This window comes from Molossus molossus, unplaced genomic scaffold, assembly GCF_014108415.1.
Source record: "Molossus molossus isolate mMolMol1 unplaced genomic scaffold, mMolMol1.p scaffold_m16_p_2, whole genome shotgun sequence".
Lineage (NCBI taxonomy): Eukaryota > Metazoa > Chordata > Mammalia > Chiroptera > Molossidae > Molossus > Molossus molossus.
The window spans coordinates 118,136,031-118,158,469 of NW_023425355.1; the positions used below are offsets into that span (position 1 = coordinate 118,136,031).

Here is a 22,439-nt window from a genome sequence, read left to right on the forward strand (position 1 = left end):
ACATTTAAACTGCATCTACACAGCACAAAGTTGGAAACGTAGTTGACAGCTATCTAGTAAATTTAGATTTAAATAAGTCTAAAAATAAAATTTAGATCTCAATGATTATCTATTTTCAAACAAGTTTTCTTAAACTTGTTTTTTTAACTATATGCAACTGACAAACCAACACTATGAACCAATTCAACATGCTTTCCTCTCTGTTCTTACATCTGGTGTACTAAGCACAGTGGTAGTAAAGTAACATAAACCTATGGATAGGTGTCAGTATAAATTTTATGTTCCACTGCTGAATGTTCTCTTTAGTTCTAATAGTTTCTCAGTTTATTACCTCAAATGGTTTCATAAATATTACCTGCAAATAATATCTTTTCATCTTCTTTAACTTTTACATTCATACTTCACATTTTTTTTCTCTTTTTATTGCAATGGATAGGACTTTTAACACAATGTTATTATAAGAGGTCACAATCTTATTCCTGCCTTTATTGCAAATTATTCTAAAACTTTGCATCTTATATACTGTACATATATTTGTTTCAGGTGTCTAGTAGATACACTTATGAAAGTTAACTTTGCCAAAAATATTTATCAGCAATGGTTTTTGCATTTTAGTCAGTGGTATATTGATATGTATTGCTAATGAAATGTTTTGTCATTTAATTTGTGATTTCAGTGAATTAATTACTTTGATAATTTTTCTAATATGGTGCTATTCTTCCAATCTTGAGATTAGCTCTTGGTTATGATATAATTTTTATAATAATCTGTTGATTGTGGTTTGCTAATAAATTTAGGACTTTTGCTTCTATGTTTATATATATGGTTAACCAAACGTTTTATTTTCTTGTGATTTTCTGCCTTGAGTGTCACAATCACTACTCACCTCACAAAAAACAGTTAAGTAGTTTCCCATCTTCCTTTCTATGTTCTGGAACAGTTTCTATACAATTGGCATTAGCTGTTGTTTTAAGATTTAGTAGAACCCACCTATAAGTCCATATGGGTCTGATGTCCTTTAGTTGAAGAAATTTAGCAAATCTATTATTTATTATATAGTAATTTTCTTTTTTGTTGAACATCTTAATTTATATTTTCCTAAGAACATTTTCCATGTCACCTAGATTTGCATATTTATCCCTATATCTTGTTGATAGCACTATCCTGTTCTTATATTTATTTTTAAAATCTTAAATTTCTATTTTTTATTACTGATGTTTGTTCCTACCTGCTCTCCTTAAAAGACAAAATAATATTTGCTAGACTGGCCTCTGTTTTATTTTCCTTGCCAAAAAGATAATTTTTTTTATTTATTGATTAATTCTGTGTGGGTTATTTTTGTATTTTCAATTATGTTCATTGTTACTATTGTTCTTCTATTTTGGGTACTTTTTCTTTTTTTCCACCTTGAATTGAAAAATTAATTTTTAGGCTTCATAAGTTCTAGTATATATAGTTACTTTGCATCTCCCTTTTATTATTACTTTAGATGCAAAACTTAGGTTTGAAATGTAGTCATTTCATTTTCCTTCTAAAAATTTTTGTGTTTTCTAATTTTACCAACAAATTATTCAGAATGTGTACCTAATATTTGAGATATTTGGATTAGTGTTTTATGCATATTACCTTTTTATCATTGATTTTTCCAATTTTATTTTGCCATAAATTTTGTTTCATGATTCCTTGTATGGTAGTGTTATTAGGACATTTGAAATTTTATTTGTACTATTATTTATGTTTTTTTAATATTGTATGAGAGCTTGAAAATAAATTTTATTTCCCTTGTTCTGGGTTCATACATAATAGATGTATTAACCTAAGGCTGGTATTGAATTATTTGCATCCTTAACTCAGTTCTTCGAACTTCTTGTTTCTGTGAGACATGTTTTATCTTTCCCAGATTTCAATTTTTTCTTGTAGTTCTATCAAATTTAATCTGATTAAACTTAGAATGAAAGGTTTCACTTAGAGCTGCCTCAGCCAACACAGAGTGCACCAATTTCTATATAACCTTATCACAAATATAGTAACTATTTTTCTAGCCTTCTAGAAACTGTTAAAAAAATTAATTGTTACTCCTACCATCTCTCTACTTGCCCATGAAATTGCTTAACTTAGGTATCCATCACAGTCATCAATGTTTGTTTTGCCCTGAGAGTGCCAAGAACCTCAGCTACTGAACCTCTCAGAAATTTCATCAGTGTAAGGAATTTCTCAGACTCAGATTGTTACCCCTTATCCTTCTCTTAATCCTCTACCTTGTCCTCCATCTTAAAATGGTTTTTGCTGTATCCTGTATGTTTTGGTAGTTGTGTTTTCATTTGTTTCAAGATAATTTCTTCTTATTTATTTATTTATTGACTCATTCATTGTTCAGGAGTGTGTTGTTCATTTCCTTGTATATGTGAAATGTCCTTCTATTTCCTGGATCTATTTCCCAGTCTATAGCTGGGACCATGGTCAGTGAGTCAACTGCCTGGGTGTAGGCCTGTGGTCTTAAAATGGCTCTCCTCATTCTTGGACTGCAGCGAGGTTTCACAACTTTTTATCTGGTTCCCATAGCTCCCACAAAGGCACTTTTGTCCAAGAATACATGCCAAATTATTGTTGTTGAGGGAGAGATATGAAAGAGGAATATCTTATTTCACCATCTTGCGACATCACTTCCTTTTATCTTACATTCTAAGCCCTCACAGATTTCCCTTACTTTTCATACTTCCGAGATCATTCATCTTCCCAAATCAAGGAATCTTTATATCTACTTATTATAAATTCTTATAAATATATTACCTATGAATATAAAGTGTTTCTATTCCTCTCATCCTAGATGTTTGAAATTCAAAAGCCAAAATTTGATTAATTTTATGCCCCCCTCTCTCCATTTCTGCTGACTCATGCACAATGGCTATTTGACTGAATAGGTGATATTCAAAGGCAGAAATAAATATTTAGAAGTTAAATAAATATTTACTTATTTAAACAAACTAAATTTGTTTAGTTCTTCCTAAATATCATCCTTTCACATTCCTGGTGCTAATTGCACTCCCATATCTTTTTCATGACCTGCTTATCCCTTCACTCCTTCCCTCTTTCACAACCTGCAAAATCAGGCACTTTCAAGAATGACACACTTTTTGGTTGTTAGCAAGATAAAGAAGATGCACCACTTTATCACTGAGCACAAGAAATTGTAAAATGGAACTTTTAATTTTAAAGCTATTTAGAATGCAGTTGCATAAATTATTTTGTAGATATCTATGGAGAAATGAGATCCCAGAAAATTTGAACTGACAGCCATGGGAGAAAGACATCTGGGGGTAACTTTTAACTGTATATTTAATTGACCTTGAAGAAAAATGAGTCTCATATTTTATTTGAAAGATAATAAAGGTAATACTGAGTACAATTACATAAAGATTCAAATATATTATCCAAACAAGTTACCCAGGCTATTTTATGATATTATTATAATCACATAATATCTACACTCTGAATTCTCTTGGTAGTGCTAAGACAACCACCACCCTGCTTTAGAGCAAAAGCAGTGGAAAGTAGTAGGAGATAAAATAAAGCATACCCTCCATCAGTATTTTTAGTAATTTATTTTCACACTAGTATGAATGGTTAGGTTTATGGTTAAAAAAGATAAAATATATAATTTAAGTTGGCTTGTTGAAATTACATAATTTATTTTACTATTTTTTGGAAAAGATTATACTTAGGTCTATAAAAATATTAGTATTGTAGAAAATGCTATGTCTTAAAATATTTATTACCTTTCAAATAACTCAAGACTGAACAAATTCCAAAGTATACTATTACTTGTGAAGAATAAAAATTAAAAATAAATTTTGAATTCTTATATATTAATGAAGTATTGAACTCTAGATTTGTTTGTTTGTTTGTTTGTATGCTAATACTCACCAGAGGATATTTTTCCCATTGACTTTTTTTTTAGACAGAGTGGAAAGGAGGGAAGGAGGGAGGGAGAGAGAAAGGGGGAGAGAGAGAGAAAGAGAGAGAGAGAGATGCCTCTTGCATGCACCCTAACTGGGACCAGGGATCAAACCTGCAAGTCAGGTACATGCCCTTGACTGGGAATCGAACCCAACCTCTCAGTGCGTGGGCTGGCACTTTACCACTGACCCACACCAGCCAGGGTGAATTTTATATTTTGAGAGTCTTTCCCACAAAATATTTTTAAAATGCTTACTTTTAATAATTTATATATTTTTATTTTATTCATATATATATATATATATATGTATATATATATATATCCTTAAATACCAATGTGGTTGTAGATTATATAAAATAAAATTGCTTAAAAAACCATATGTGTAAATGATACAAATTGGAGACAGTAATATATTGTAGGCCCATTTTGTTAATAGTAAAAAGGACCATTTTATCTACAATTTAGTTTAAATGAAAAACATGGCATTTATATTTGTGTTTTATTCTTCTTGAAAATATTTTTATTTGTAACTGCTTGCATTATATTATTAATCCTCATGAAGTATTATAATTTTTATGTATTCATAAATGTATATTTAGCTCTTATTTAATTTGTAATCAGAAAACTTGGGAATCAGAAAAACCTCATCCTGTATTTGAAGGCACTGGGGTATTCAGTTTGGAACTCTTCCACGGTATGTTGGTAGCAGACCAGAATTAAAATCATGTCTCCTGAAACCTTTTTATATGCTTAATAATTTATTAATCCTATTCTTCATATAAATAGTATTTCCATTCCAGGCATGAAATAATAAAGGGCCATACTGGCTTCTGAAGCAAAATATTATATGAGTACATAAACAGCTGTTATGTTTGACATTGCTCTTTGACATTGGTATCAAAAATAGTATTTTCCAGATCAACAAAGTGAAAAATAACTAAATGACGAAGTTATGTGTCCTCTGAGAGACAAATAAACACTGTGGGAAATGAACAATTGGTGCCTGCCATCCCACTCCTCCCCTGCTCCCATCAGTTCCTCTAGTGAGTTTAAATGTAGGCTCCCTGGAAACAATATTGCAAGGCCCATGAGACTACTAGTTAACTACAGATTGAGCACATTTTCAGGGAAAAAATGTTCCCCTCCTTGACACAGTTTCTTGGTATCTACAGTTATATTATTTACAACCTTATTAAATCAGTAAGTTTTCTACATGTGTTTTCACTTTGGATAGAGCTAAGGGAATTACTGTTTTCAAGAATGATTAAATCTATTTTTCTAAGGGCACATGTCCTAAAAGTCCTTTCAGACATCCTTTAGAGGACTACAAAGATAACAGATATAAATAGAAACACATTGGTTCATATAAAAATATAAATGAACTGAGAGTTTATGTATAAAGGGAAATAGAAGATTTTAAAAGTTTTAAGGTAAGAAATAATCACTGTTTAGTGTAAGAGAAAGCAAAAGTATTTTCTCAAACCCAGGAAATAGACAAGGCAGACAGACACTTGTCATGATTGGCAGTGATTTTGGCTGAAAATAGAGAGTTCTCTGGGTATGTGAGAACTGTGAATTATTAGGACTGCAGATCAGCTATTTATAAATACATTTCCATTTACAAATGTGCTTACTGCAATGATGACTCTCAGAATATAAACTACGAAACATGTGGCAATGCTTAATGCCACAGACTATCTGCCTCCATTTTAGGCTGCAATGAAAGAAGTAGCGTCCAGTTCACAAGAGGGGAGAGAGAGTCCCACTGTATTGATCAGAAACCACTTCTCTGAATTCACCCTAGGTGTAGCCCAAGGAAATTAATTGAGAATAATGACATAAGGTATGGTAACAGTACTCTTTGATTTTTTAGTCAAGTATAAACAAAATTCCAGGGAACACCAGTAACATTCTTCTAAAAAAATCTTAGAGCTCTTATGAAAAAAATGATTTGATTTAGATTGTTTTGTTTTATAGGAAAGCAATAAATATTTTAACTTATTAGATATATGGTCCAATGTCACAACAGACTTTATACCTACATTACACTTTGGGGTGGCATGGTAGATGATCAAAGCCCAATTTGCCTATGGATTTTTGATTAAAATTTGTTGATAATTGTTAAAGTACCCAGGTACTAGAAATGCAATGTTGCATAAGAGAGGGAGAAGGCCTAAAACCTGTCTTCTATACACTGGGAAGAAGAACAGTGCTCCCGTTGATGTAGGGAAGAGTAAGGACATCAGTCCCTCTTCCCAACACAGAGTCAGAGCAGGGAGAGGACAGGTAGCTGTGCAGGACACAGTAGCACCATACTGAAGAGCTTGCCAGCCAATCTCCTGGGAACGTCATTTATTCATTCTTTTAGTATCAACAAGGAGGACACAAAACGTGAAACAGGAAAATACTGGGCTAGTAACTTTGAGTACAAAGAATATGAAATAGTTACTGGAGGTGGAATTTCCGGAATGATGGAGTAAGAAGCATCCATAGCAAACCCCTGTCTACCAAAACAATTCAACCAGTAAAAATTACAAAACAAAATATATTTTAAAATCTCTATAAAATTTCCTAGAACCATACAGCATAGGAGAAACATTTATTAAAGAAAATCTAGTCTGGCTGGTATAGCTCAGTGATTGAGCATCCACTCATGCACCAAGAAGTTACCGGTTCGATTCCTAGTCAGGGCACATGCCCAGGTTGTGGGCCCAATCCCCAGCGGGGGGCATGCAGGAGGCGTCCAATCCATGTTCTCTCTCATTGATATTTCTATCTCTCTCTCCCTCTTCCTTCCTCTCTCTCTAAAATAATAAACAAAATATTTAAAAAAGAAAATTTAATGAATCATGGTAAGAACAATGAGTCTGTGGCGTTTGAGCTGCAACCTGGTCCATTACCCCATTTCCAGTTCTACCCTAGGCATGTGCTACAAAGAATACGGTGGATCCCTCTCACCCTGGATTCCAGTCTGGGGCTATATTTTCATCACAGGAGGAGTAGGCTGCAGGTTTTTCACGCTCTTCCCATTTCCAAAGTGCAGAACCTCTATTCTGAGTGAGCAGAAAAGAGAACTGGCCTCCCTTCTCACATCAGTCCCTACTTATAGAGTGAAAGCTATACCTCAGGTGCTGCAAGCCAAGAATACTAGCCCCAACTGTCTGAGCCCCAGCTCACTAGTAGAGTGGAGGGTTCATACCTGGAGGGCAAGCCAAGAAGAGCAAGGCTGATATTTCAGCCCCCCAGTGCCCATTCCTGGAATAAACTTTTTACTCTGGAAAAGTGGGTCCTCACCATCAGCTCCAGTATAGTGACACAGAGGTTCTTCCCAGGAGTAAAGGCAAGCTTGATGGGCCAAGAACTCCTCAGCTCTGCCTGAAGGGATGGATGGGTATTATTTGGAACAGTGAGTGGAGAACTCATGTTCAAAGTTGTTATTGAAAACAATAGAGATCTTGGTGGACTGGAGGTTGTAATTTTGATATAAGCAAACTGGAGAACAGCCAGAATTTTAATAGTGAGGACCAGGGAATGAACCATGAAGAGCCCTCCTAGGGTCACAGTCAGCCTTAAAATTTGTGAAGGCTGTGCATATGGATTGTACTGTACCCATTCAAAATCAATCGGAGCAAGACATGAGGCAGAGCCACACACGGACTTACTAATACAGGGCACAAGTCTTACTGGTATAAGGGGCTTAAACAAAACCTCTGACAAAACACTGACTTTTCAATGAGCTACTCTAACTCAGGCATGACTCTTAAGGAGAAAAGATTTAAAATATCAGTTATCCATGGCAGTCTTGAAGACTGTATATATGCCAAAGGCCGAATTCCACCTAGAGTTAGCAGAGAAGGAACATTCAAGCTACTAGTGCCTGGCTGAAAGTAGGACAAAAAAAAAAAAAAGTAAAGTTCTTGAACTCATATAGCAACCTCCAAGCCATATAAACATCTTATGGTAAAGAGTAAAAATCTAACGGGCTAAGAGGACTTAACACAAGTTTTAACCAAGAAGTGCCTTATAACAACACAGGGGAACTCTAGGAAGCCAGGCTGAAAGATAAAAACAAAGGGAAAAATAACTCAGAGCCTATATACTGAGAGAAAAATAAACTTTGCAGAAATAGGTGAGCCAAGTTACTAAACAAAAAATAAGCAAAATCAACCACAATCACCTCCAGAGAGATCAGTATCCAGAGTTGCTATAATAAGTTATCTAAAATATCCAGTTTTCAATAAAAAATTATGAGACATGCAAAAAAAACAGGAAGGTGTGACCCATACATAGGGAAACATTGGCAGTAGAAACTACCTATATAGGTGGATTTATTAGGTAAAAGCTTCAAAGCAGCTGTGTAAGTATGTTAAAAAACTAAAGGAACTTAATTTAAAGAATTAAAGGAAGGTATGATGATAGCACTTCATTCAATAATAAATATAACTAAAGATATAGAAGTTATTAGAAAGAACAAGTGAAAAACCTGGAGTTGAAAAGCATAATAATTGACCTTAAAAGTTTAATACAGAGGATAACAGTAGTGTGGTTGACAAAGAAAGAATTGGTGAATTAAAATATAGATAACATAAAAAATAAAAAGGAAAGGAGAGACAGTGATAGAAAAATATTTGAAAAATAATAGCTGGGGGAAAAACACCAATCTACAAATCCAAGAAGCTCAACAAATTCCAAATTCTATAATGCAAGAGACATATCATAGTAAAATGTTGAACATCAAAGAGAGACTTGGGAGTGTAGCAAGAGAAAAAAAAAGAGTTATCACATTTGAGAGAACCCTATAAGATTAATAAACGGCATCTTATCAAAAGTAATAGAGATGAACAAAATAGATTCAGAGACATGGAAGTAGGGAACACATTGACAAACCTCAGAGGAAAGGGGGTTAGGGGATGAGAAGAAATAAACCAAAGAACTTACATGCATATATGCAAAAATAATGAACACAGACAACAGTGCAGTAAAGGTGGGGGAGGGAAGAAGGAGGGTGTTAATGGAGTAAAAAGGAGGGACATTTGTTATAAAAAATAATTAAAAAATTAAATTAGGCCTGGCAGGTTTGGCTTAGCCATTAGAGCATTGGCCTGTGGTCCAGAGAGACCCGGGTTCGGTTCCCGCTAAGGGCATCTACCTTGGTTGCAGTTTGTCCCCTGCCCTGGTTGGGTCATGCGAGAGGCAGCCACTTGATGTGTTCCTTTCACATAAATGTTTCTCTCTTTCTCTGTCTCTTCCTTTCTCTCCCTCCCACTCTCTCTGAACAAAAAATGAAAAAATGTCCTCGGGTGAGGTTAAATAAATTAAATTAAATTAACAAAAATAATATTAAAAAGTAATACAGGTCAATGATGTCAGCAAGATGGCAGACTAGGAGGGCCTGATGCTCATCTCCCCCCTAAAAACAATGAAAACAATCAATAAACAACTACATACTTATGAAACTAGCTCTGGGAGAGTTCCAGAGTGAATGAAGGAGGCTTCAGGAAACCTGTAGAAAACACACACACACACACACACACACACACAAAAACAGAATCACCTCATAGAAAGGTATAGAAAGCATTTTTCATGCATTATCTCACCCTCCATTCTGGTAGAACTCAGCATCAAGAGCAATACCTCAGCTGCAATACCTCCACCATGTCCCATGTGGAAAAAAGAAAATGAGAGGACTCCAGTGACCCTTGTCATCTCTGCAGACACCTGCAGTTTTGCCATTAAGAGCTCCTGCAGTCTTTGCTGTGCTCCACCCACAGAGGAAGCCACCACCACTATGTCCCCTAGAGAAGGATTACTGCTGTGAGCATTCCCACCAGACAAGGGTTCACTGCTGCACTGCTGCCACTGTCAGGGGTCAGAGCTGCCAATGTACTTCTCATCCTGGAGTTACAGCTAGAGCTGTGCAATGATGCCACCCCCATTCCTCCTTTGCTGCAGAGCAAGAGAAGCTGCTAAGTGCCACCCTCACTGAGAATGAACTATTGCTGCACTCTAACCAGACAAAGAGCTTCTGTCATACACTGTAGAAGAAAATGATAAAGAATAGAGCAGCAAGTCAAATAGGGAATAGGGAAATAATGTAAACGTCTACAAAATTAAATTTTTAAAAAAATAAAGGGAATTGACAAACCCTTAGCTAAACTAAAAAAAAAAGGAGGGAAGATTCAAATTACTAAAATCAGAAATGAAAATGGAATCATTATAACATGCTTCAATAGTAGAAATGATCATCAATTAATACTATAAATATTTATATGCCAAAAAAATTGCAAAATATAGATGAAATCGATCATTTCCTAGAAAAACACAACCTACCAAATGTAAATTACGAAGAAATAGAAAGCCTCAAAAGACCGATAACAGATAATAGTGAATCAGTAATCAAAACCCACCCAAAATATAAAAGCCCAGGACCAGATGGCTTTATAGTTGAAATCTACCATACCAAACTTTTAAAGTAGAATTAATACCAATCCTTTTTTATAAAAAAAAAATATTGATTTTTAGAGAGAGAGGAAGGGAGACAGAGAGACAGAAATATTGATGAGAGAGAACATGGATTGGCCACCTCCTGAATGCCCCCCACTGGGGATTGGGCCTACAACCTGGGCATGTGTCCTGACCGGGAATCAAACGGGCAACCTCTTGGTGTATGGGTCGATGCTCAACCAATGAGCAACACCGCTGGGCAATACCAATCCTTCTTAAACCTTTTTAAAAAAATAGAAGAAGGAACACTTACAAACTAATTTTATGAGTCCAATAGTATGCTGATACCAAAGCCAGGCAAAGACACCTCAAAACTCACATAAACACACACACACACACACCAGAAACAAAACAAAAAAACAAGAAACTACAGGCCAATATCCCTGATGACATAGATGCAAAATTTTTCAATAAAATACCAGCAACCTATCAGTCCACCAAGTGGGATTTATCCCTGGGATAAAAGGACGGTTCAGCATATGCAAATTAATGTAATATACCACATTAAAATGAAAAATAAAACACACAATAAATGCAGAAGAAGCATTTGGAATATTTCAACATCCATCCATAATATAAATTCTCAACAAAATAGGTATAGGAGGGACTTAACACAGAAAAGACCTTATATGAAAAGCACACAGCTAATATAATAATCAATGAAGAAAAGCTCAAAGCTTTCCCTCCAAGATTTGGTACAAGGCAAATCTTACCATTTCTATTCAACATAGTAGTGGAAGTCTTAGCCATAGCAATTAGCCAAGAAGAAGAAATAAAAGGTATCTAAATTGCAGAAGAAAAAGTAAAATGATCTGTGTTTGCTGACAACATGAACATATATGTAGAAAACCCTAAAAGAGTAACAAAAGAATGTGTCAGAACTAATACATGAATTCATTAAAGCCGCAGGAAAAAATCAATCATGTTTCTATACACTAATAGCAAACTATTTAAAAAAAATTAAAATGTTAAAGGCTTGGAGACATAGAAGTAAGGTTCAGACTGAAAAAACGCAGAGGAGGGGAAGGGAGGAAAGAGATAGACCAAGGAACTTATGCATATAAGCATAACCAATGGACATAGACAACAGTGCTGTGATGGGGGGAGGGTAAAAATGGGGGAAAAGGAGAAACATCTGTAACAAAAATAAATTAATTAAATAAAACAATAAATATCTAAATAAAATAAAAATATTTTTAACTCATCTTCATTGTTGAATGTATTATAGTTGTCCTCCTGTTTTTTCTCCATTGATCTCCTCCTCCCAAATCCTAGACCCCTCCTGCCTTCCCCACACTGTTGTCAGTGTCCACTGGTTGTGCATACATGCATAAAAGTTCTATGGTTTATCTCATCCCACCTTCCCTTCCCCCTTCCTTTTGAGGTTCATCAGTCTAACAACCAATGTGTACTTCTTAATTCCTTCATCTTTTCCACCCATCCCTCCAACCCCTCCCATCTGGCAAACAACAAAAAGTTCTCTGTATCTATGAGTCTGTTTCTGTTCTGCTTGCTCATTTTGTTTGTGGATTCAATTGTTGATAAATATGTATTCATTACCATTTTATTGTTCATATTTTTGTTCTTCTTCTCCTTCAAGAAGACTCTTCAACATTTCATATAATACTGGTTTGGTACTAATGAACTTCTTTAGCTTTTTCTTGTCTGGGAAACTCTTAATATGTCCATCGATTCTAAATGATAGCTTTGCAGGATAGAGAAATCTTGGTTGTAGGCCATTGCTTTACATCACCTTGAATATCTCTTGCCACTCCTTTCTGGCCTGAAAAGTTTCTTTTGAGAAATTAGCTGACAGTTTTATGGGAGCTCCTTTGTCGGTAACAAACTGCTTTTCTCTTGCTGCTTTTAAGATTCTCTCTTTGTCTTTAATCTTTGGCAATTTGATGATGATGTGTCTTGATGTGGACCTCTTTGGGTTCATCTTGTTTGGACTCTCTGTGCTTCCTGGACTTGTATGTCTGTTTCCTTCACCAAGTTAGGGAAGTTTTCTGTCATTATTGTTTCAAATAGGTTTTCAATGTCTTGCTCCTTGTCTTTGCCTTCTGGAAACCCTATGATGTGAATGTTGGCATGCTTGAAGTTGTCTCAGAGGCTCCTTACACTAGCCTCATTTTTTTTTCTTTTATCTTTTTTCTTTTTGCTGCTCTGATTGGGTGTTTTTTGCTTCCTTATATTCCAAATCGATGGTTTGCTTCTTGGTTTTACCTACTCTACTACTGATTCTCTATAAATTATTATTTATTTCAGTTAGTTCATCCTTCATTTCTGATTGGTCCTTTTTTCTGTTGTTGATGTTCCAAGTTCTTTGGAAGCCTCCTTAAGTTCCTTGAAGGTCTCACTAAGTTCCTTGAATGTCTCCCCAAGTTCCTTGAACAACCTTATAACCAGTGTTTTGAATTTTGCATCTAATTGATTGTTTATTTCTATTTTGTTTAATTCTTTTCCTAGAGTTTTGTTCTTTTCTTCCATTTGGGACATGTTTCTTTGTCTCCTCATTTTGGCTACTTCCCTGCAATTGTTTCTATGTACTAGGTAGAGTTGCTATGTCTCCTAGGCTTCATAGGGTGACCTATTATTGTAGGTGTTCTATATGATCCAGTGGAAGAGCCTCCCTGATCCCAGCTGGGCCCTCGAGGTGTACCCCTAGTGTGGACTGTATACCCTTCTATTGTAATTGAGGCTTGATTGCTGTTGGCACACCAATGGGAGAGATTTACTCAGGCTGATCAGCTGCAAGGACTGACTGTGCCCACTGCCCACTGGCCTCTGACTACCTTGGAGGATCAGCTGTGTAGGGGCCCAGCACATAGAGCTAGACTTACTTCATCAGGACTTTGGTACCCACTGAGTCCAGTCATTGAGTGTGTCACTTGTAGAAGTGGTTGGGTGGTGGTGTTTTGATGTGGTCTGAAGCTGTCCAGTGGGTGTGCTGGCTCTGGATCAAGGTCAGCCATTGCCTGTGTCCTATCCAGGGCCACCTGGCATAAGCCACAAAGTGATCTGCCGATGGCTTCTTCTTGTTCTGGGCTTGGAGGTGCCCAGGAAAAGCCAAGTCATGAACCAAGAATGGCTGCTTCTAGTGCCAGGCCTGGGGCCACTTAATAAGAGGTATGGGGCTCCCTGAGACCAGATGCTGCTTGCTTGAGAGATTTTAGGAAACTCTGAAGCAGGATCCAAGACAGGCAAATTCTATGGTAAACCCTTTGGAAACAGCTTGGGTGGGCCTGGAAGTTGAGTGGGGCAAGGCCTCAGGGAATCACCAGGGTGGCGCCAATAGTGTGAGTCAGGTTGCTGTAGTCCCAGATATGGGGGCTGTCTGCCACTCCTAGGAAGGGTTTACCAAAGGAACAAAGGTCTCTGCCAGCATGTCTGCGGGAAAGCTGCCTCTCCAGCCCTTGTCCTGAGGCCAGACAGCTCAGTTTTTCCCTGTATGTCTCTGGTGCCTTTCAAGCTACCTCCCCTCCAAGCTCTCCAAGGGAGAACAATTAAAAACATTAAAACATTTACTAAAAATAAATAAATAAATAACAGGGCAAAAAATACTTATATGTTTCTATCTGCATTTCATCCTATAGAAAAACAAAAAATTCCTGTGTTTAAAATTTGGAAACTATAAAACAGCAAAATTTATATTTTTTATGGGCTTTCCTTTTTAAAAACAGTTTGCATATATGCATAGCCCAAGGACACAGACAATAATGTGGGGAAGGCCTGAGGTGGGGAAGGGGCTGGGTGGAGAGGGTCAAAGGGGGGTGTAAATGGGGGACATTTGTAATACTGTCAACACCAAAAACCAGTATATGCAAAAAAATGTTAAAGGCTTGTACACTGAAAATTGTAAATCTCTGATGAAGGAAATTAAAGAAGACAGATAAATGGAAAGACATCCTGTGTTCATGCATTGGAAGACTTAATATTATTAAAGTGTCCATATTACCCAAAGTAACCTAAAAATTCCATTTTATTCTCATCAAAATCCTCATGGCACTTTTACACAAAAATAGAAAAAAAAAATCCTAATATTAATATGGAACCACAAAAGACTCCAAGTAGCCAAATCAATCTTGAGCAAGAAGAACAAAGCTGGAGGTGTCACACTTACTGATTTCAAATTGTGTTACAAAGCTACAGTATTATACTGCCATCAAAACACACATACAGAGGTGGGCAAAAGTAGGTTAATAATAATAATAATAACAACAACAACAATAATAAAGTAAAAGTAAAAGAATAAACTCCGTGTTTTGCATACTCACAACTGTAAACCTACTTTTTTTCACCCCTGTATAGACCACCTGAACAGAATACAGAGCCTAGAAATAAACCCACACATTTACCACCAACTGCTCTTTGACAAGGGTGCTAAGAACACTCAGTGATAAAAGGACAATCTCTTCAATAGTGTTGGAAAACTGTATATGCACATGCAGTAAAATTAAATTAAATCCTTATCTTACACCAAATACAAAAATCAACTCAATATGAAAGAATTAAACATAAGTCCTGAAACAATAACACTACTAGAAGAAAACATAGATAAAAAGTTTCTTGACATTTATCTGGCAATAATTTTTGATATGACACAGGCAATATTTTTTTTTTGAAATGCACAGGAAAGAAAACAAAAATAAACAAGTGGGACTACATCAAACTTAAAAGCTTCTGTACAGCAAAGGAAACCATCAACAAAATGAAAAGGGAACCTACAGAATGGAAGAAAATAATAGCAGGCCATATATACAATAAGGGGTTAATATCCAAACTATAAAAGGAACTGATACAACTCAAAAGCAATAATGATAATAATAATAATAAATTAAATATCTTGAATAAAGAACAGGCAAATGATCTGAATAGACGTTTCTCAAAACAACACATAGAGAGGGCCAACAAGTATATGAAAAATTTCTCAACATCACTAATCATCAGGGAAATGCAAATCAAAACTACAATGAGATATCACTGCATACCTGTTAGAATGACGATAAAAAAAAACACAAGATATCGACATTGGTGCCAATGTGGAGAAAAGTTAACCCTTGTACATTGTTGATGAAACTATAAATTTATACTGCCATTATAGAAAAGAGTATGGAGGTTCTTCAAAAAATTATAAATAGACCAAGCAATCCCACTTCTGGGTATATATCCAAAGGAAATGAAGTCAGTACCGTGAAAGGATATGTGCACTCCCATGTTCACTGCAGTGTTGTTCACAATAGCCAAGATAAGATAACAACCTAAATGTGAATTGTCAGATTAATGGAAAAAAGAAAATATGATATAGGGATATGGATGTACATACATAAAATGTGCCATTTATGTGTGATCTTCACAAGTATTTCTTAATTCCCATACCTTCTACATAAGATAGGAAGTCTAGAGTCGGCTAAAACCAGAGAATGCCCTTCCTCCAAGTGGGATAAGGCTCTGGTCAAGTATTTTTCCTTGAGGAGTAGTCCTTTGTTATAAGGAATGCTCTGCAAATATTTTACAATGGTTACTTTTCTCCTCCCCTTGCCAGAATCATGAAAATATATTTCTGTATTCTACACTGAGAACTTGGTGGGATTCCTGTAGGTAAGACCCAGTAAAGGGGTAGGAGTAGGGGCTAAGACAGTGGTTCCCAAGTGTTTCTCACTCTCACAGTAGTCCACACTCAGCCTCAGCAATTTTTCAAAATTATAATTTAAGTTTTTCTACAAGTTTGTGGCTCCAATGTTTTCTGCTCCAGAAAAGCAAATCTTAGTTGTTACTCTCTGGATTAGCACATCTCTCCAGATTTCAATGTGGCAGCAGTTTGCCCCATGACCTTAATTCTCTGATGAATTCAAGAAACATCATTAATTTTCCATGTATTAGCTTTTTTTTTTTTTTTTGGTAAATTTAAAGACAGCAATGATGAGGTCAAGTTCTTTACATGTTGGAGCTGAAAGTGAAAGTCTGAATCAAAATATGAATTTGTGTTTTAAATACCTGGTCACCTCTTCACTTTTACACATTTACTGAATTCCAACATTTGTTGAACATTTGTGTCATTTTCTTCTAGCAGACGCCATTTAAATGACATGCATTGCCTCACCTTTTAAAAAGTAATATATGCTCGGCTGGTGTGGCGCAGTGGTTGAGTGTTGACGCATGCACCAAGAGGTCACCAGTTCGATTCTGGGTCAGGGCACATACTCAGGTTGTGGGCCAAATCCCCAGTGGGGGGCATGCAGGAGGTGGCCAATCATTGTTCTCTCTCATCAATGTTTCTATCTCTCTCTCCCTTCCTCTCTCTCTAAAATGCAATACAAATATTTTTAAAAATAAAAATAAAAAAATGTAATGTATATTCTGAATCATTGTGCAAAGTCAGTCGGGCTGCTGAGTGTCATAAATGTCTAAAAAGAAATTCAACTCTGCCATTTGATAAGAATTGGATCTCAATATTCACCAAGTAATGGAGAAAAGAAAAATGGTTCTTGCTTCTGTAGAGTACTTACAGCTCCGTGAGTCTATAATAGTGTGCCTGCAAGAAGAACAAACTGGTGATCCTTACCTCACTTGCACTCATTCCGATGATGCACTTTGAATGACACAGAGAAAAATACAAATTTATAGGTGATGCCATTTTAACATATCTGATCACATTTAAAGGATATATTAGCTGAAAATAAAAGTTATCTAGTTATGTCATATGGATTCTTCAATATTATGACAAAGCATATTAGTGCCCACTGTTGCTATTAAATGATTTGTGAACCCCCTAAATCCATGTAGTGAAGCCCTAAGCACCATTATGACTGCATTTGAAGATAAGGCTTTTAGTAGGTAAAGTTAAATGAGATCATAAAGGTGGGGTCCCAATCTGACATGATTGGTGCCCTTATAAGAAGAGGAAGAGGGAGTGTGCCCAGCACTCAGGGCTCAGCAGCAGGTGCCTTGCTGCGTAGACTCGCCAGGTGCTGGGCTGGATAGGGAAGGGTGGTGACACATATTCCTTGCCAACCACGTGAGCTGCCTTGTGCTGGATAAGGGGCATGTGTAAGGGCCTGGGACCATAGGCCCCATGTTCACAGAACTGAGGACAAAGCTGAGCCTCATGCAAGGCCACACCAGGGCTGTACATACTGGCTTCAGGGAGTACCGGGATGTGGACACCTCTGCTCACTCCAGCTTCTGCCTGACCCTCCTGTAGCACACAGTGTCAGCTGAGTGCATCCCCTGCCACCTGACTAGGACACCAAGCACCAGCCTAACTTGGTATAACTCACTCAGCCAGAGGGCAGCTGGTAGCCCACTGGTCAAACTCCTGCAGCAACCTGGCACAGAGGTACCCAAGGGCCAGCTGTACTTTGACCACTGTGGCCTGTACCACATGAGTTCTTCACTGGGTGGCCTGACAAGGCCTGTGGTTCTATGGAGTCAGCAAGATGTCGGCAAGTGGCTCAAGAAGAACTATCCCCACAACTACCTCATCTATATTTAGGCCTTTTCCCAGCATGCCATCACCAGATGGAGAAGCTGTTGTGGATGGAGCTGGTGCAGGAGGCATAGTGCTGCATCAGGTGATGCACCAGCAGGTGCATGAGGAGGGGCAGGGCCTGCAGATGCTTATTCAAGCTTCCTTCGGAAACAAGTCCTAATTGCTGCCTGAGGCTTGAACCCCAGGCTCCAGCACTGTGACTGGAGCCCATAGCAAAGAGAATGTAGAACTGGCCAAGTAGCCCCTCTTGGACCCTACAGAAGTCTCCAGGGGCCAAGCCCAACCCAATGGGCAAGTAGGACCAGGATGGCCACCTCCAGCCACCTCTGGTTATGCACTCTGGGTTTAGATGTTCCCCCAGACTCCCAAGGAGTGTATATTTATATTCCTTTCACCCATGTTGACCTCCATCTCCCATTGCTGGCTGAGTCACATGTCCTCTGGGAATCCTGTCCTCTCCCAGGGGGAGATGCCTGTCTGTCTAGCCACTCATGTATTTTCACACCCCCCACCAGCACCTAGAGGACTGCCCACAGAGGTGAGATAAATTGCTGAGGCTCCCTTTGCCATATACCAGTCCCCCGCCTCTGCCCAGGCCCAGCAGGCCCAGGAGGCTCAATTTGCTGCCCAGATGATGGTTATCAGCAGCACCTTGCCCAGCATCTTCACTCATTCTTTATGAGACCCTCAACCATGCCTGAATCTCTTCATGGGAATGGAGGAGAGGCAGGTCCAGGAGTGCTTAAGCACCCAAGATGCAATGTGGCACAATGAGGACCCCATGCCCAGCACCCAGCACCAGGCTCAGCTGTGTCCTGGCCTTAGGTTTCAGAAAGTTTCCCTACTTTCAGGGTCATGAATACCACCCTGGAGGCACAGTAATGGGTAGGTATTCCTAATGCCCCTTTCCCAGGAAAACCTGAATTCTCGCAAGAAACTTCCTGAAGGCTGCCCTCCCCATACCCACCCACTGGAGATCCAGCTGGCATCTGAGCAACCACTCCATGGGCCAGAGGGACCAAGGTTTGAGGCTGGTACTGTCCAGCGGAGGGACAGTGAGGGCAGACCTATAGCCTCTTCCTTCCTGCTCCTCTCCCCTGTCATTCCCCCAGGGGACTCTAAAAGCCTCAGGGACAGATGAGACTGAGCTCCAATCCCTTTCTCTGTGCCCTGGGCTGGTTTGGGGACAAGAGGTTGGTTGTATCAGATCCCTAGTAGAATATGACAACTGGCCTGGTGCTCCCCCCACCCCCTGCAGCCCATGTGCCTCCATGGGAAGCCTCCTTGTCCTGTCTGGCTACCCTGAGAGTCTCTGCTCACCTTGTGTAATCACAGTGTTGCCCTTTCAATCTTTGCCCCCCTTTTCCCTCTTTTGTCATGTCACCGTACCCTGACCATAAGCTCCTGTCTTGTCTTCCTTATTTTTCGTTCACTTTTTTATATTCTGATAAAAGGACCAGAAATAAACCTGTTTCTCAAGTGCCGGCTCCCCTCCACCAAAAAAGGAAGAGGAAGAAAGAAATTTCTATCTCTGTTTCTGTCTGTCTACATATATACACCAAAGAAAACTCATGTGAGGACACAGAGAGAAGGTGGTCACCTGCAATCCAAGGAAAGAGCTCTCACCAGAAACCAGCTCTGTGATACCCTGCTCTTGGATTTTCAGTATCCAGAACTGTGAAAAATAAATTCCTACTGGTTAAACCACCCATCTATGGTATTTGGTTATGGCAGCCTGAGTTGACTAACACAAGTGTATATGACTTTGAAACCTAATGCAGTTCTAGCTCTGCCTTCAGGTTTTGGCCTCTTGTGACACAGACCATGATGAGAAAGACCAGATGTTATCCAGGGCATTTGTGCAGTGTGGATACTTCCTGAATATGTCCACATTGTTTTGGTCCAAAAATTACAATCTAGTGTCCGCAAAATCAAAATTCACTGAAAAATTAAACTTCTCAATATAAATTAGCTTTAAATTTATGTTCCCTTTTTTTCATTCTAGTTTGTATCTTTGCAAGATTACATTTCTAATTTATTAAGAATATTAGACATTCAAGAAAATTGGGATAGACTTTGGAAATCATAGAATACTGCATTCTCTCTCTCACCCTGACACCGAGGAGCTAAAGTACTTCTGGAAGGTTGTTCAAACACTCTGAGCCTCAGATTGATTGTCTTATGATGAAAAACAATGGGTAGTTATCACATACATGGAATAATGTAATTATATGTAATTTGTATAAATTATATCAAATAGATAATTCATATAAAATATTATATGTATATATTTACATTCATGTCATATAATATAAATTATATAATATAGGATGACTGAATAGTATATATATAGTGTTGAATAATGCCCCCCCCCAAAGTTATTTTGGTCTCAATCCCTGGAACCTGTGAATGTTAATTTATATGGCAAAAAGAACTTTGCAGATGCAATTAAGTTAAGGATCTTGATATGGTTTATTCTGGGTCCTTAATGTAATCACAAGTGTTAAATAAAAGAGATAAAGGGAGATTTGACTACAGAAGAGAAGAGGTTGTAATGATGGAAGCAGAGACTGGAGTGATGCACATGGAAAATAGGAGCAGGGACCACAAGCCAAGAAATACAGATGGCCACTAAAAGCTGAAAAGGGCAGGGAAACAAATTATACCCTACAGGCTTCCAGAAGCAACCAGCCCTGCATACATCTTGACTTGATTTTGGTGCAGTGAAACTGATTTCAGACTTCTGACCTCCAAAACTGTAGGAGAGTACATTTGTTTTGTTTAAGCCTCTAAGTGTGTGATAATTTGTTACAAAAGCAGTAGAAAACTAGTGTGTGTGTGTGTGTGTTTGTGTGTGCATGTGTGTGTGTAACTAATTCTTAAGTATCAATTCTATATCTTCAAATCTATGTATTTAAAAACGTCTTCCATATAATAGGTGTTTGTTAAATGTTAGTTCCATACTTTGACTTTAAATCACACAAATGTATAACCTTGAAACTATAGTTATCAGATGGTTGATGTTTAAAGTATAAGGCACTACTTACAAGTTTATGAATATTTTGACAGAAGAACAGGTAAAATTATCATGGTAGACAACATATACATATTAATATAGTCTTAGGACTTCAACATATCCAATATTTCAAAATATCTTCTTTGTTTCTATGTTTACCTTTAACACAGCAGTTTTACCAAATGTTTGAGAAAATATTAAAGAGTTTTTTATTTTATTTTAATATATTGCTGCAGTGTAGATCATTTTTATATTTTCATATTAAAATTAGAGGTCAGATTTCCACTTTTGAGTTTAAATGGAAAATATGCAAAGCTCTCACAGAAACATACTCAGTATGGTTTTTCAATTATGGCCTTTAGTTTGGTCCACATTAAAACATGACAGGATGCACTAAAGTATGCACAATATGAAATGTAAATATTTTAACCTTGGAAGATTAAAATCTGAAGGAAATGTGGCAATTCATTTCATGAGATCAGGGTTTGGGCTTTGGATTTAGAACAAATTGGTTTTGAATCCTAATTCTTCTACTTAGCCTCTTTCTGTCAGGTTAAGAAAATTACTTAACCTTCCTAGACCTCAGTTACTCCTTTTGAAAATGAGATAATGGCAGCAATTAGCTTTCAAGTTTGTTGTACCGAGTAGTTATAGCCACTGTACATGGCACTGAGCCTGGTCCTTAGCAAATGGTACTGTTCTATTTAGAAAAGTCTGAAAATTAAACTTTATAAAAAATTGTTTATAATCAAGAGTTTTATGACCAATCAACTAATTTCAGAATGCTCCCCTTCTCCTGGAAATCATATGGAGGAAAACAAAAGAAAGAAAAAGCTTTAAACAATATTTTAAGCAAAACTAGGAGACAGAAAACTCATAGACTCCCATTGCATATAGCTGACATCAAAGGTGAAGCCTCAGAGGAAACAGGTGACTGTGAGCAGAGCAAGGGAAGAACAGGATGAGCAGAGGGGTTCAAAGGGCTGGAGGATCTCAGATATCCAGCAAATAGTTGCTTCCCAAATGAGAGCATCTAGTCTGAGAGGGACTACTGTAAGCGTAACTGCGATGTGCACCTCAAGAGCACCAGGGAAGAAGAAAGAGACAAGGTCAGAAAGTGTTTAGGAGCCCAGGGGGGTCAGATAGCAGAACATGACAGCAAGAAACAGTTTCTAAGAGGGAATAAGGTGGAAGAAAGAGCTGTAGAAGGCACTAGGGAATCTAGGGCCAGCAGGAGAAGTTCACTTGGGCCAGGCTGGGCCCTAAGAGTCAGAGCAGAGCTGGCTACAGAGATGACCATATTGTAAGACATTCAGTGTAGTGACAGAAGAGGGAGGTGTGAGCTGTGCAGCTAGGAATGATATCTCTGCTTCCCCAACACCAGCCTCCTCCTAGAAGTCTAGGAAAGTCCATCCCCTTTCAATTTCTATTCCTGCCAATAACAGGAAAGGAAGAAGAAGAAGCTCTGC

The 22,439-nt window shown here is 37.6% G+C and overlaps 1 pseudogene; it reads left to right on the forward strand.

Moving 5' to 3' along the window:
* The first annotated feature begins 17,537 nt into the window (after nt 1–17,537).
* On the forward strand, nt 17,538–18,114 carry LOC118636675 (annotated as a pseudogene).
* The last annotated feature ends 4,325 nt before the right edge of the window (nt 18,115–22,439 follow it).